This window comes from Lissotriton helveticus, chromosome 8 (genome assembly GCF_964261635.1).
Source record: "Lissotriton helveticus chromosome 8, aLisHel1.1, whole genome shotgun sequence".
NCBI classification, from domain to species: Eukaryota; Metazoa; Chordata; class Amphibia; order Caudata; family Salamandridae; genus Lissotriton; species Lissotriton helveticus.
The window spans coordinates 1652721065-1652736260 of record NC_136069.1 but is presented as its reverse complement, the minus strand read 5'-3'; positions in this window follow the sequence as shown (position 1 = coordinate 1652736260).

Below are 15196 nucleotides of genomic sequence, written 5' to 3'. Positions count from 1 at the left end.
AAACCCTGTGATGTGTTTTCATGATGACATTATTATGTATTAATTTGTTTTCGCTTACTTTTCATGTACCGCGGGGAATGGGGGTCCAAACTGATTGGGAGCCATATTGACGGTCTCTTCTGCGCATGACCAGGGAGCATTGAAAGGTGGCCACTTTGGACAGTGGAACTCAGCCAGCTGGCAGCCACAGTCAAGATGCGCCTGGGAAAGCCACCTCTGCGCTACGAGAACGGCGAATGTTGCTCCTCATGTGTTACAATGTTAATTTTCACTCGTATTTCTGCACAGTTTCTCATGAGAACCCCAATCTCTCTAGGCGGTACCCAAATATGCTAATATAGGCTTGAAGTGTTGAATTGTGATTAGTGTGTTACCCAAATCCTACCTTAGGACCAATCGAAATTGAGGGATTCTGACACTTTGCAACATTGGGGGGTGGTACCCTGTCCCAAAACTGTATATCTACCCTGGGTTCACCTAGGGAACCGTCCGACTTGTCTGGTTTAGCTGACCTGTCACTGACCCATCGTACTCAATAGGTGACTGAAGATACAGAGCGCTGCGGAGCACTCTGTCCGAATTTGACCATAGACTAAGGTTCTACTGAACCTTAAAGTGCTGGCGAAGCACTTAGCTGGGAATTCGCTGACCCAATCGGGGTCTTGATCGATAACTGCAGAGCGGGTGGAGCGCAGGCGTTGCTTCCAAACTGTGGGTTCCGGTCCTGTCCTGAGCGGTCCTGTCCTGAGGGTTTGCTGTCCTGTCTTGAGGTCCTGTCCTGATTCCTAATCTGAGGGTATCCTGTCCTATCCGGGGTGTCCACTCTGCACCTGCTGTCTTTTGAGGGGTATCCTTCCTTGAGGGTTTCCTGTCCTTAACTGACCCGTGGCCAGGGTTTGGTTATCACACCTTTCTAGGTAAATATTGCTCCGAACCTCTTAAATCTTGCACCTTCTGAATTTCTAACTTTTGCTTTAATAAAGTTCATCATTGCATATGTCATATTTTTCCATGTCTTTCCGCAACTACTGAAAGTCAAATTACGTATTTCCATAAGTTTGTTCCTATGTCTTCGCACTTGTTAGAAATTATATTTTGCATTGCAGTTTGTCATTTCCTGATTTGGTCTAGAACTTCATTGCCTAGATTGTTTAAAGGCCCCTTTACCTTAAGCGAAGCGTGTTATTCTTTATAGGCCCTCCTATAGTTACACATGCATAAACTGTCCATGCTTAAACATTTCTGAGATTATATAGTATTTTTCCATTTTGCATTCCATATTACATTTGAATGATTACCTTGACTTTATTTCTTTATAGCTATATAATTTACGTTATCTTGGTTATTGATTGCCTTATTTTACTGTACCTTATGCACGATACAAATGAACTTTAGATAAACATTTTAAAACTTTCAGTTGTCCGTGGTCATTTCAACAGTATTTTGAATGTTATTGGTTGGGTTTGTATTTTGCTGCCTTTCCTTTACAGCTAGCTCCCTGATTCATTGTGGTCATTAGGTACCCGCATCGGTGGATGGTAAGTCGGGTGCACTGAAAATAATAGTGGGGAACACACACACAAATTGGTAGAGCTCGTGAAGTCACCTGATCGATGTATATGGTGATTTGAAAGTATATGGGCCCTGAAGCCGGAAACGGCGAAAACTATTGGTCGGGTGGCCTCGCGCGCTCTATCAGTATCATATGGAGTCTCGAATTAATGATGTTGCAATGTTGTGGCTAATATGGACCAATCCACATATTATTTTGGGTGACTCTCCTTTTTCCCTAATTAGATGGAGAGCTGTTCTTTTGAATTTGAATCATGGATGGATGATCCACAGGCTGGCCAAGAATAGTTGGATGTGTGTGAGGCAGTATTGGGCAGCTGTGCATTTAGTGATGCTCCTGGGAGGCAATTGACAGTGAAAGTAGGAGATGGGTGTGAGTTAAAAAACCTCTTCAGGTGATGAAGGGGCTTTCAGGAACAAGAATGCAGTTTCAGTTGTGTCCCTTGACTGCCATGTGTTTGTGCAGGTTAAGGTGAGAATGGGTCATGAGGGCATTGATATGCCAGCTGATGAGTCTCCTGCTGCACATCATGCATGGGATTTTGCTAAAAGCTACCTGAGCAGTGCTTTTAGAAGCCCCAAAAGCGGACCTGTTCCTTTCTAAAACTATCTTATGGGCTAAGTTTTTCTTAAGTTTGGTTCTTTTGTTTCTGTTAGAAGACCATCTGTGTTGAGAATAGGTTCTTGTAGTTTTATTGCTTCCTTTTATTTTCTGGTGCATCCCCCTATGGTACTCATCATGTTTTTGTCATTGTATTTTCCCCGATCTCTCTCATTAAGTAATCTGCTTAATCTTAATACAAAGATGGTATTTGAGAAGGGATATGTGTGTTTTTTTTAATCTTCTTAGCTCCACGTTATTTGTTCTAGAAATTGTCATAGGGAGAATGGTGGCACTCTATTGCCATGACACGAGACAAGTCAATCAAAAACGCTCCTATTAGCCAGCCTAGAGATAACCCGGTCACCTCTATGGGGCAAAAAACACCCCCTCAACCATGGGTTCCTCTGATTCTTCTTCAGTAGTCACACTCGTTGATGCCTACTCTGAGCCCCTCAACCATAACTCAAATCTGAAATTGGTTACCTCAAGTCAGAGTTTAAATCCTGTCTACATGAGCTTAAACTTAAGGTTACGGAAATAGGCGGGCTCGTCGCCGATCTGGAATGCAGAGTGGATGCCTGCTCAGAGGAACAGGAAAACATATGGCGCAGAATGGCCACTGTTGAGGAGCTACAAATTGAACTACAACTAAAGCAAGAAGATTTGGAAAATAGGAGTAGGAGGAATAGCATTCGTATCAGAGGAATTCCCAGAGGGGCGGATGAATTGGACATCATGTCGTTCACAGCCGACCTCCTACAAGTGATCGGGGGGGATGATAACGCCTCTCCTCTTGCTTTGGACAGAGCCCACCGGTTGGCCTTGGCCCCTGGACTATGTTCCAGACATTCTCAAATGGCTACACTTCTTCACTGAAAAAGAAGTCATCCTATAAGCCTTGCATCGCAAAGTGGACCTGGTCTTCAGGGGCCACTCTGTCCAACTTTTCCAAGACCTTGCTCCTGGTACTCTACGACGGAGCTGAAACTTTAAACCTGTCACGTACATGCTACGGACGGACGGAGCTGAAACTTTAAACCTGTCACGTACATGCTACGTGACCTTAACATTCAGTACCACTGGCGCCATCCTTTCGCACTAAGTTTTACATGGGAGGGCAGAAGGCAGGTGGTTTGCTCCCTATGGAAGGCTAAGAAAATAAATGATAAACCTACAATCTGAGTCACGAGGAGCCGGCCCATCTACCACGCTCCTCAACCTGCAAACCCCTGTGGCCACCATGGTCCACAGTGAAATCTTCCTGGTCCAAACCTCACAGCAAAGAGCAGACCTCCCTCAAAACTAAGCAAGATGTTGTTCAGCATCTCAGCAACTTGGAGGGCGCATCCTCGCCTGCTCGTTCCACTTCTACCTCTGTCTAATACACAGGTTTCATCTATGTGTGCTCCACCCTGGCGTCTTTACAGCTGCACCCTTTGGGCTATGGAACATCTACGCCATGTTCCTCCACCCTACCACAATGGCAAGACATACTGACCTGGTCCCACAAACTATTGTTTCCATCCCATAGACGTCTACCTATTCTTACAACTGGCAATACGGATACCATACTGGGCTGGAGGGGTCCCCGGAGGTCATCCTCCTGATGCTTCTGTGGATGCCGCTGAGTCAATTTCGACTCTGACTTGTGCCAGCTGCAGAGGTCGGAACTTCATGGATCTGGCTGTCGTTCCCACGTTCCCTTACTCGATTCGTCCCTTTGGAGAGTGACTTCTCTTGAATGACTCGTGCACTGTCAGGTAGGTCATTCCAGGACTTCAATGGTGTTATTTGGCCCAGTCAGCCTGTTACTATTATACTGACCTTTTCCTTTCTGAATGGTCGAGGGATGTCACAACATGCCCTTCGCTTGCTACTTCGTTCCACGTGACAACACTCCCTGCTATCTGTCCCTGAGGTAGCTCCTCACCCCCCTCTTTATCATTCGCTATATCCCCCACCAGACTATACTCTCGCCTTTTTGTTCATCACATGCTCACACCTGGGCCCACAAAGGTCATTTCTGTATGCCGGGTGAACATATCCACCTCCTTCACCATCCCCTCTAGCCTCTGTTGAATGACTCCATATATGGGTAGCATTGCACAATTCAACTTGCTATCTCTCAATGCCCGGGGACTGAACATTCCAAATAAGAGGCACCAGGTATGGCGCTACCTCCTCTTACATGACCCAGACGTCATCTATTCAGGAAACCCATCTCCTGAATACTGATACACACCGAATGTCCCACCCTAAAAATCCAGTTCACCATAGGGCGTCCTCCACAAATAAAACAGCTGGGGTTGCAATATTGTGCAAGGTGCGTTTTTGCTCCAAGATATTGTAGGTTATCAGGGATGGCAAAGATCGTTTCTTAAAACTCTCGATACAGTGGGGAACCCTCACCCACTTGAACATTTATGCTCCAAACCAAACACAGGACACATATCTTAGGAATATACGGCGAGACCAGTTTGCGCTGCAGGGGGGAGTGACTTGGTGGTGGGGGATACTTTAACCTGGTGTGGGACCCTGATTTGGACCTCAGCGCTACCTCTTTCCAGGGCAAGGGGGCGATGTCATCTGCTCTGAAACTGGACTTTGCTAGCCTGGGCCTCACAGACGCTTTGGCATTACAAATTTCCTGATACGCGTGACCACTCATTTTACACACTCTTATTCCCATAGTGACTATGGGGCATAATAACAAGGGCCTTATCTTGCTGTTTTGGCTTTAAAAGCCAAAAAATCGGAGATAAAACTATCGCCCTATCTACAAGGGGATGCTAACATGCATTAGGGCATGTTAGCATCCGTTTTCCCTACGCCTCACTTTGCATCTCTAATGAGTTGCAAAGTGGGTGTCACTGTGCAGTCCATCTTGTAAATTATCGCTGATGTTCACATCGTGATATTTACAAGGAGGCCCACGTATTATAGCAGACGTTAGTTTTAGGAGAAAACCGCGGTTTTCGCCAAAAACTAACATCTGCTAAAATGCAGACTTAGCTATACTTACCATTGGGGGTGGATTGTGCTGATACGACCACAGGATCGTATCAGCAATGTTATTGCTGTTTTCCATGGGACATCGCTGAAAAACCAGCGATGTTCCATGGAAAACATCGCTATCGCTAATTATCAGTGATAGCCGGCGATAAACATTTTCGCATTGAGAGCGGCCAGCAATAATTATCACTGCCGCTTGCTAATATGCCCCTATTTTTTTCTCTCCCACTCCTTACTGCAGGACTTGGAATAATCTGCCCACATTTCCGACATTTCCCCCTCAGATCACACTCACTTTGAATTGACCTTGCATCGCTGGGGGCCCTCATCACAGTCTCACCTGCACTGGTGCCTCTCTCCCCCAACTGCTGAGAGATGATGTTGATGTAGCAGAAATCCAAATGGAGTTTTTTGCGTATTTTGAGTCCAACGCCCTACCGGAGACCTTGGGTTCTACCTTATGGGGTGCCTTTAAGTCAACAATACGAGGAGTCATGACAGCTATTGCCCACAGAAGGGAAGCCAGAATGGTTGAATCAGGCCTGACTAGGGACATTAAGTCCTATGATCACCTTGACCAGTCAACTCCATCTAGATGTCACAAAAGACAACTAGCTCTGATGTGGGGCAGCTGTGGGCACTCCGAACAAACAAAACAGAGAAGTCCCTGCTGCCTTTGAAACAGAGATGTTATGAGGGGGAGATAAGGTAGGCTTTATCCTTGCATGCAAACTCTACCAACAAACGGCGTGTGCCCACATATCCAAAATTACATTTGGGGGTGGCATCTGGGCCCTTACTGTAATGCCAAGCAGCACACATTCCAAACCTCCAAAATCCTTCATGAGGGGGATAAATGCCCCCCCCCCCCCAACCGGAAGATGTCAACTCTTTTTTTGACGACTGCTCATGAACACCCCTAGACTCCTAACACACGAAAAGCCTGGAGGCCACTATCACCTTGGTTGAAATACAGCCTGCCCTCCAGGAACTACCAGTGGGTTAAACTCCAAATGGTCTCTCAGTGCCCTTTTACCGCAAATTTATCCCCTAGCACCAAGACAACATGCTGCAGCTCTATAATTCATTTCCACCATGTCTGCTGCGGAAATAGTGCTCATTCCCAAGCCTGGTAAAGACCCATCTTTATGCGCATCTTATCGCCCCATTGTTCTGTTAAACACAGATACCAAAATTTACACAAAGATCCTGGCGAACTGCATAGATCTGTATCTCCCCGGCCTCATTGACCCAGATCAGGTGGTTTCATTTTCCATTGCCAGGGAGTGGACAATATCTGCCATATTGCTTACATAATCGAGAAAGCACATCACTGTGATATCACGATTTGCCTTCGTTTGCTGGACACGGAGAAGACATTTGAGTCGGTTGGCCATTTTTGCGTGCAGTCTTGCATAAGGTAGGTCTGGGGCTGGACATGATCTCTCAGATAATGGCACCCTACTCCTCTCCCATAGCACAGATCAAGGTTCATGGACAGCTCTCCCACCCTTTCCACCTGGCGAGGGTCACTATAGAAGGCTTTCACCTCTGCTTTTGCCCTGGTGGTTGAACCATTGGCATTAGCTATTCGCTGGCTGGAAAACATTGTGGGCATCCCCTTTGGTAGCCGTGAACACAAGATTCCTCTCTTTGCAGACAACCTCTTGCTCATCCATATCCAGCCTGAATCTTCCCTTCCAGCCCTAGTGAACACCCTGACGTCCTTTGAGAAAGTCTCTGGGTTTGAAATTAACCTGGCCAAATCCCAGGCGCTCAATTTGACATTCACCTCTAGGCAAGAGGTTTGGGTTAAATCCATCATTATTTTGCTCATCATGTCACCCCAGTTTAGACCCAGACACATTCAAATCAGTCTTGACCCTGCTCCTCTTGAGAACAGTCCAGCCACAACTGCTAAGCCAGTTCCTCCCTGAACCAGACACAAGCATCCTGGGACCGGTTTCATCATGGGACTGGTATCTTCCTTCATCAGCCACGTTAGTTTGAATATAGTGGCGCAGTGAGCCCTAGACCCCCATCTGGGCATAACCAGCGCACTTAGGGTGAGAAAGTAAAAGACACACAAATGATGGACAGAATGCGGATCAAATCAAACCTTCACCTACAGTCAAGAGATCTGGGTTAAATCCATTGTTGTTTTTCTAACCATGCCACCACATGGAAAAACACTATGGATTTAACCCAGATCTGTGACAGGGGGTGAATGTTTGATTTGTTAGGCATTCCATCCATTATCTGTTCTTTTTTTTTGCATTTGCCACCCTCAATGGGAATCGTATGCTCAGACGTGGGTCCCGTACCTGCTACGCCACATGATTCAAGCTGATATGGGGTGACACCCAGAAAGCAGTCCCAGGATGCATGTTTCTGGTCCAGGGAGGAACTGGTCTGGCAGTTCGGGCTAGACTGTACCAATGGGGAGCCGGGTCAAGACGGATTTGCATATGGCTGGTCTAAATTGGAATGGCGTGGCTTGCAAAAAACTATGGATTTAATCCAAATCTGTGACTGGGGGTGAATGTTTGATTTGTTCAGCATTACGCCCATCATCTGCTCTTTTTGCATTTTTCGCCCTAAGTGGGAAGGGTATGCCCAGATGTGAGTCCCATGCTCGCTACACCACCAGATTCAAGCTAGCCTAGCTAATGAGGGGTAATACCCCAAAACCAGTCCCAGGATGCTTGTTTCTGGTCCAAGGAGGACCTGGTCTGATAGTTTGGGCTAGACTGTTCCAATGGGGAGCAGGGTCAATATAGATTTGCATATGTCTGGGTCTAAACTGGAATGGTGTGGTGTGCAAGAAAACAATGGAATTAGCCTAGATCTGTGACTGGGGGTGAATGTTTGATTTGTTCAGCATTCCGTTCATCATCTGTTCTTTTTGCATCCCTCTGCAGAATGGGCTCAATGGGAGCCCCCTGAATGGTAGAGCCCCGCTGCAGGGTCCTGCTCAGGAAAGCAGAGTGGTGTTCCTGAGCCTTTAACTGTTTCTTATTCCATGCCTTTGCATGCCTTGCACGCATTCTGCAAGAAATGGTTAAGAGGGTGAGGGCCCCCTCCAAAACAAGAGACCCTGGAGTCCCCCACACCATGGGGCCTCCGTTACGCCCCTGGTGTGTGTGTCGGTCAGTGTAATGTGCTGGAATTAGTGTTCATACGGGCACTCATGAGACACCAAACAAGGACACCATGGCGCAAGTGTTCTAGTACTGATGATCGACCAATGGCAGAACTTCCATTTACTCGTCTGCCCGGCGCCATGGGTGAGTGATGAGAGTGCATGTTTGCATTGGCACTCTTTACCTATCCCATCTAAATGTAGATTCTGTATGGACATGACACAAAAGAGCCATGAGGCAGAGGTTCCATGTACACAGACACTTGTCTTCATGGTTGTAGCTTCAGGGGGTGTTTGGGGCCTGACACCCCCGAATAAATGCATTTTTGGCTTGGTAGTTGGGTCTGGGTGCCAGAGTCGGGTTTGCTATGTCTGTGTTGGTTTTTCTCATTGTTCTGGTTTCAGTACAAGATTTTAAATTCTTTATTTTATGGATCAGGAACTTAAATATAAATATATATATATATCTTGAATGGTTTACAACAAAGTAGTAAATCCGCACCAGTAGAAGTACTCCTGGAATGGAGGCACAATTACTACTGTTTGGAACCCACAAACCTTGACAGTAGTAGGTTCAAAAAGCTGTGCCAGTGTCTGGTTTCCATGAATACTACTGGTAATCAAACACACAAAAAGTGATGCGACAAATGTCTGCAAAAAGTCTAACTACTGGCAAAACGCTCAGGGCAGCATTCCAAATTCCAAAATAGGGGAGAGGATGTAGCCTAACGGTAGGGGGATCGACCTCAAATCTGGGGAACCTGGTTCGAGTCTCGGCAACAATGCTCAACATCCTGTGATTCTGGGCAAATCACGTAATCTCCCCGTACCTAACAAAAATGAATGTGTCCTCATATAACGAAACTGGTGCTCATGTAAATCGGTCCAATATCTGATTTCGGTTCAAGTTTGCGCTGTATAAAACTTCGAGAAAAAAAACAACATTGTTTTTCACCCACTGTGCCACTCGAGACAGAAGGCCTGATTTAGGTTTTGGCAAAAGGAGTGAAGACAGACACGGAGGAGGAGACATTTTTATCCACCACTGTGCCTTTCCTCTGCCTGCCTAATTTAGAGATGTCCGCCCGCCCCACTGACATCTCTATACATTGAAAAGAACCACCATCATAACAGTTTCTGTAAAAGTAGACAAAGTTTGATGGACAGTTCCATCAAACATGGCAGATAGATGTTTTCTATTTTTGAAAAGAAAACTCCCAAAAAAGAAGCTTATTTTTTAAAATAAAAAAATATAATGAACCTCACACCATAGGAGCATTCTCCCATGGGGGGGGGGGGGGATGTTATTTTTTTACAGCCCCTCATCATTAGGATATACCAGGTGGTGATGGACGGGAAAAAATAAGCAATCCCACAGTCCTCTCTAAATAGGGTGGATGGTCAGATGTCTTGCCTCTGACGTCCCTCCCTTCATTGGGTGGTCAGAAGAAGTTTTACACTGATGGAGGGAACTTTCTTCTATCAGCAAAAACTTGAAGGCCATCCGACTGAGAATTGGGTAGGTGGACCTTGAGTTTGGTGAACAGGATACTCTGTCACTGTTGAAAAAGTACCTGTCTGCCAAACTCTAAATCTTCCCCAGAGGCCCAATTACGGAGGCCATCCTGCACCCTGGTCATCTCCTCACACTGCTTTTCTTATTAGTACGGAAATTTGAGATTCACGCCCCGTGAATCTCACTGACTACGCTACGCCCGTGTACGTCTTGCAACCAACTAGCCTTCATGGCGACGCAATCTCCTCCTCCAAAGAAGGCTGCTTCTACATTCATGGAGAAACCTAACTTTCCATCATTTAATGCTATGTTTTTCTTTTCTTACGTTCCTATTTATAAATGAAGTCTTTGGTTCCGCGAGGAGCGCGTATCAGCGCCAGAGATGAGTGAAGGATATTTTCCAGTCCTCCCCGTGAAGTCTCCAAGGCATCCCAGTGGTGGCTCTCCACATGCAGAATAAACATGCTTTGATTCCTCGCGTGCACGTTTACATTCACCTCTGCATGCAGCTTCTTGGCCCTCCCAAGAGAGCGTTACACGAGACACTAAACCATTTCTGATCATGTGAAATTGGCATTGCCTCAGCATTTTTAATATTCACAAAACAGGAAGCCGATAGTTGGAAACATGGCAGCAGCTGCTAAGAACATCAGCGGTGACTTCCGCTGTTCATTGCACGCATGCGCATTGCATGTCCTGAATGAGAGAGGAGCGCCTGTGCAGCAGCACCAACAAAAAATGGCCACAAGGGGCAGCATTGTCATGGATTTGTTGGACAGACTGTTATTCCATCTCAGGCAAGTGCAAATAACAATTAAGCTATGGAACCAATGGTGGTGTGGATTGCACTCAGTGATTCACCTCTACTCTGAACTGTGGCTTGACTTTAGCAATTCTTCTGATACTATTTGTAGAGGCCTCCATCCAAGGCAGGAAACATCCCGCCCTTTGCAAGGGTTCAATCAAGGGACTGAGGCTTGTGAAAGTAACTCATACTGCTGCCCTCATCCAAGATAGGATTAGCTCCCACCGACTGTAGTGACCACAGACTCTGCCTTGTCAATAGTAATCCTTTTTTGGAAACTCGCAATCTTCTTACGCCAGCATCTGCAGGTGATATCCTGACGCACATGGGATCTTTCAGGACACGATGGAGCCTGAAGAAACAACACCTGTTTCTCCTTGAGCAAAAGGTGATGGTTAGCATGAAAGGAAATTAGCATGTATGTAATAAATATTAATGGACACCATGTGTCTGGCCTACATGAGCACTTGGCTACGTGCCGTGTGCTTGTGTACCGTGTGTAACAGCGATCTGCTGGGGCCCACAACAGCCAAACTGTGAACACAATTTCAAGTGTTTGAGACAGAGTTTGGGGTCTACAATAGCCCCACATTTTGGGATGATAGGGTCTATTATGGGTTGTAACGCTAGCCCCTGCTGCTCCTGCCGTACCCGGGGCCCGATCCCCTTGGAGGACCGAACACCTCTGAGGATCCGGTTGATCCCACTGCCAATAAATATCTGTGATCTACGTTAGACGGAGGGGCCCCTCTTAAAACTTCGCAGGGGGGCCCATCATTTTGACTTAGGCTACTGCGGCTATTCGCTGACTTTTAATGCAAATTTGTGGGTTGTGCTCTGCTTTAGATCTGCTAATATTTTCATGTGTATTAAAATGAAGAAGCGAGTTGCCTGTGGCCAAGACTTACACTGCTGCTCGTTTGGATGCTTTGCAAACTAAATTCCATGCTTTATTGCATATTCAAGAAGAAGGGAATGTGTAACTTCTAATCTCTCAGTATTTTGGTGGCTCCTATGAATGTTGGGTTTGCCAAGGTGATTGAAGTGGTTTCTGGTGATTGAGGCATATGAGGTGTAGCAGGTTTCTGAAGGTGCGGTGGGGTACCAGGATGTTGTCAGCAGCAAAGGAAGGAGGAGAGGTGCAGGTGAGGTGTCAGCAGCAAAGGAGAGAGGAGAGGTGAAGGTTGTAATGATGAGACACATGAAGTGTCATAAAATAGGTAGACGTTTATTAGTAATATAAGGGAGAGTTGGCTAGTATGTCCTTCTCAGATCAAGTCTGTACCAACTGTGCCTCACAATGGTCACTACCTAGCATTCCAAGTTAAGAATCATAACAGGTCATCCACTATGACCAAGCTGTCTGTAGTATATCACTTTAAGATCTGTGCAAGTATATCACTTTAAGATCTCTGTATTGTGTGGAACATTGAGTATGTTCCAGAATTGTTTATATGTGTATGTGCATTCTTAGAGAGCTCTTATTAGAGAAGCTCTGTGTCTTGATAGCTGTATGACTTATTCCTCTGTGCTGGGGGTTTTAATGAAGAACCTAACTACAAGGATCTACTGGTGTACTTTTCATTGCTACACTGATTTGGCGACGAGGACCAGGAACCCTCAGTGCAAGCTTCATAAGGAATTTAAATGACCTTTGTATTTTCAACAAAAGAACGAACTACTGGGAAGATTCAAGAAATTGCACTGGCTTATTCAACTCTACATGGAAGAAAAATACTCCTGACATCCTTCTATCAGGGAGTTGTTCTTTATTCTGACTTTTAATACTGCTATCTATTTCGATATTACTTTGTTTAAAAGCAGTCAAAATTAATGAGCGGCCAGCCTTTTAGCAAACTTCTTTATCTTTAAATTTAATGCGGATGACAAATGCGATCCAGCTGTGTTTATTTCCAAGTTTCCGTGAACTCAAGTGTTAGCCAGCATCGTGGGAGCGCGTTGTTTACCTTCAAAATCTGAGCCGGGAGCTGTCTGTGAATCTTAAGCGTGGAGCGCGAGCTTGCTGCCATCGTTACAGCGTGTTTCCCTTCAAACAACCGGCGCGTGTGTAACAACCGGCACGCGTTGTTGTCTTCACCAGATATTCAACTGATTGACGTCACAGGTCACGCAAGGGGCACACAAAGTGTCGGCCATTTTTAATCATTTTTTTTCTTCTTCTTTATTCAGCGCGAACAACAGGAAATCGAGCAGTTAACCTGTACTTTTAAAAGCTTATAATTTACCATCCTAACACACGATAACAACAGCAATTTTAAGGAATTAACCTGTGCTTTCCCTGACTTCATCGTTCTTATGCAGTAAGATTACAAGTTTTATTATGCATTTGTTCTCGTGTTAAAAAAAAAAAAGTAAAGGATGGAGAGTCAAGAACAGCTTCCACAAGTATTATGACAGCTTCTTCTTCACAGAGTAACATGAGTATTAACTTGAGTGATCCAAAAGAATTTTTAATTAATCCAGGTGAACCTAATATCAAATGGTTGGATTGGAAAGAATATTTTTTGAATTATATTGCCACTCTAGAGGATAATGGTAGTATTATGTCTCCAGAAAGAAAAAAAAGAATTTTAATGCATTGTTTAGGACCTGAAGGTCTCAGAGTGTATTTACAGATACAAAAGATTGAAAGAAGTGGAGATCTGGATGTATTTAAATGTGCTATAGCTGATCTTGATGACCATTATTCCCCAATTGTATGTGTTGCAGTTTCTAGACGCGCATTCTATAAGCGTAAACAAAATACAAATGAGACCATTGAAGATTATATCTCTGTTCTAAAGAATTTGGCCATCAAGTGCAAGTTTGGACCCCTGCATGATGATATGATTAGGGATCAAGTTGTGATGTGTAGTAAGAATAAGAATGTCCAAGACAAGTTATGGATAGAAGGGGATGCATGTCTCAAAGATATTATCACATTAGTTAAAAAAGCAGAACTTTCAGATAGATGTGCCAAAGCAGTCTCTTCTTCCAATGAGCCAGTAACTGTTAATAAGATCAATGACACAAGGAGAGACAAGAATACTAATGTGAGACAGTCCAAACAATATCAAAATTATCAAAATTGGAAACCACACCAAAATCCTAGTTTCAAGAAAGAAGATAACTCTACTAAATTTTTCGCTTGTTACAGATGTGGTAGCACATCACATACTGCCAGGTTAGATAAATACCCTGCTACGTCTTCAAAGTGTGCGGTTAGTGGCTTAATTGGTAATTTCACTAAACAATGTAGAAGAAAATTTCAAAAGAAAACAAGAGTAACTTGTGTAACTAATAATGACTCTGACTTATCAGATAATGATGAGGATTATCGTGATGAGGAGTTCGATCCTTCAAGCAACAAAGCAAGACATGTAGTTGTAAATATTACTGGTGATGATAGCAACAAACCTTTATGTATAGTCTTCTTTGGTGGTATAGATCTACAAGTAGCAGCAGATTCTGGATCTCCGTTTACTATAATACCCAAGTCTACTTGGGATAAGAAATTTACAAGGGAAATTGGTCCGCAACTTCAACCTACAGATGTAATTCTTGCTAGTTTCACTGGCCAAAAAATTGAAATGTTAGGATTTAGATCCTTTATGTTTGAATTTAAAGGTAGAAGAGCTGTATGTAAACTGTATGTAGCTAAAGATGGACCACCTGTTTTGGGTTGGAATGATCAACGCTCACTTCACATCATTCTTAATCCTAATAGCCCAGAACAGGTGTTAGTCATGTGTGAATCTGAAAGCACAAAGAATTGGGTTTTGAAAGAATTTCCAGAAGTCTTCAATGGAAGTATTGGGAATCTCCAAGGCTTTTCACACAAAATTAGACTCAAACCAAGCGCTATTCCAAAGGTAAATAAGGTTCTTCACATTCCACTAATCGTTCGTGATGAAGTAAAGAGAGAGATTGATAAATTGTTAGATGCTGGAATAATTGAACCTGTAGAGGCGTCTGATTGGATTTCTCCGATCGTTATCGCCAGACGCCCAAATGGCAAAATCCGCATGTGCATAGATTTAAGTTATTTGAATGATAATATAATTGTTGATCCCTTTCCTCTTCCTAGGATCGATGAGATGCTTACCTTGACCAAAGGGGCTAAATGGTTTTCAACTATCGATTTGTCTTGTGCGTATCATCAAATTTCCTTGCACCCTATGAGTAAACACCTTACTTCCTTTTGCACTCCTTTTGAGTGTTTTCAATTTTGCCGCATGCCGTTTGGGTTAGTGTCCGCTGCGGCCGTTTTTCAAAGGCTTATGCATGAGTTATTTGGTGATATGCAAGGCGTAGTATTTTTTCAGGACGACATCCTTATTATGAACAAGAAGATACATGATGAGCGTTTGAGGAAGGTAATGGGTATTTTGCATAATAAGGGAGTTACAGCAGAACCTTCCAAGTGTAAGTTTGCGGAGAAGAGTGGTACTTACCTGGGGCATGAAGTTAGCTCATCTGGTATAAGGCCAAAGTCTACATTGGTGAGTACAATTAGAGATGCTCCTGCATCTAAATCTAAAGAAG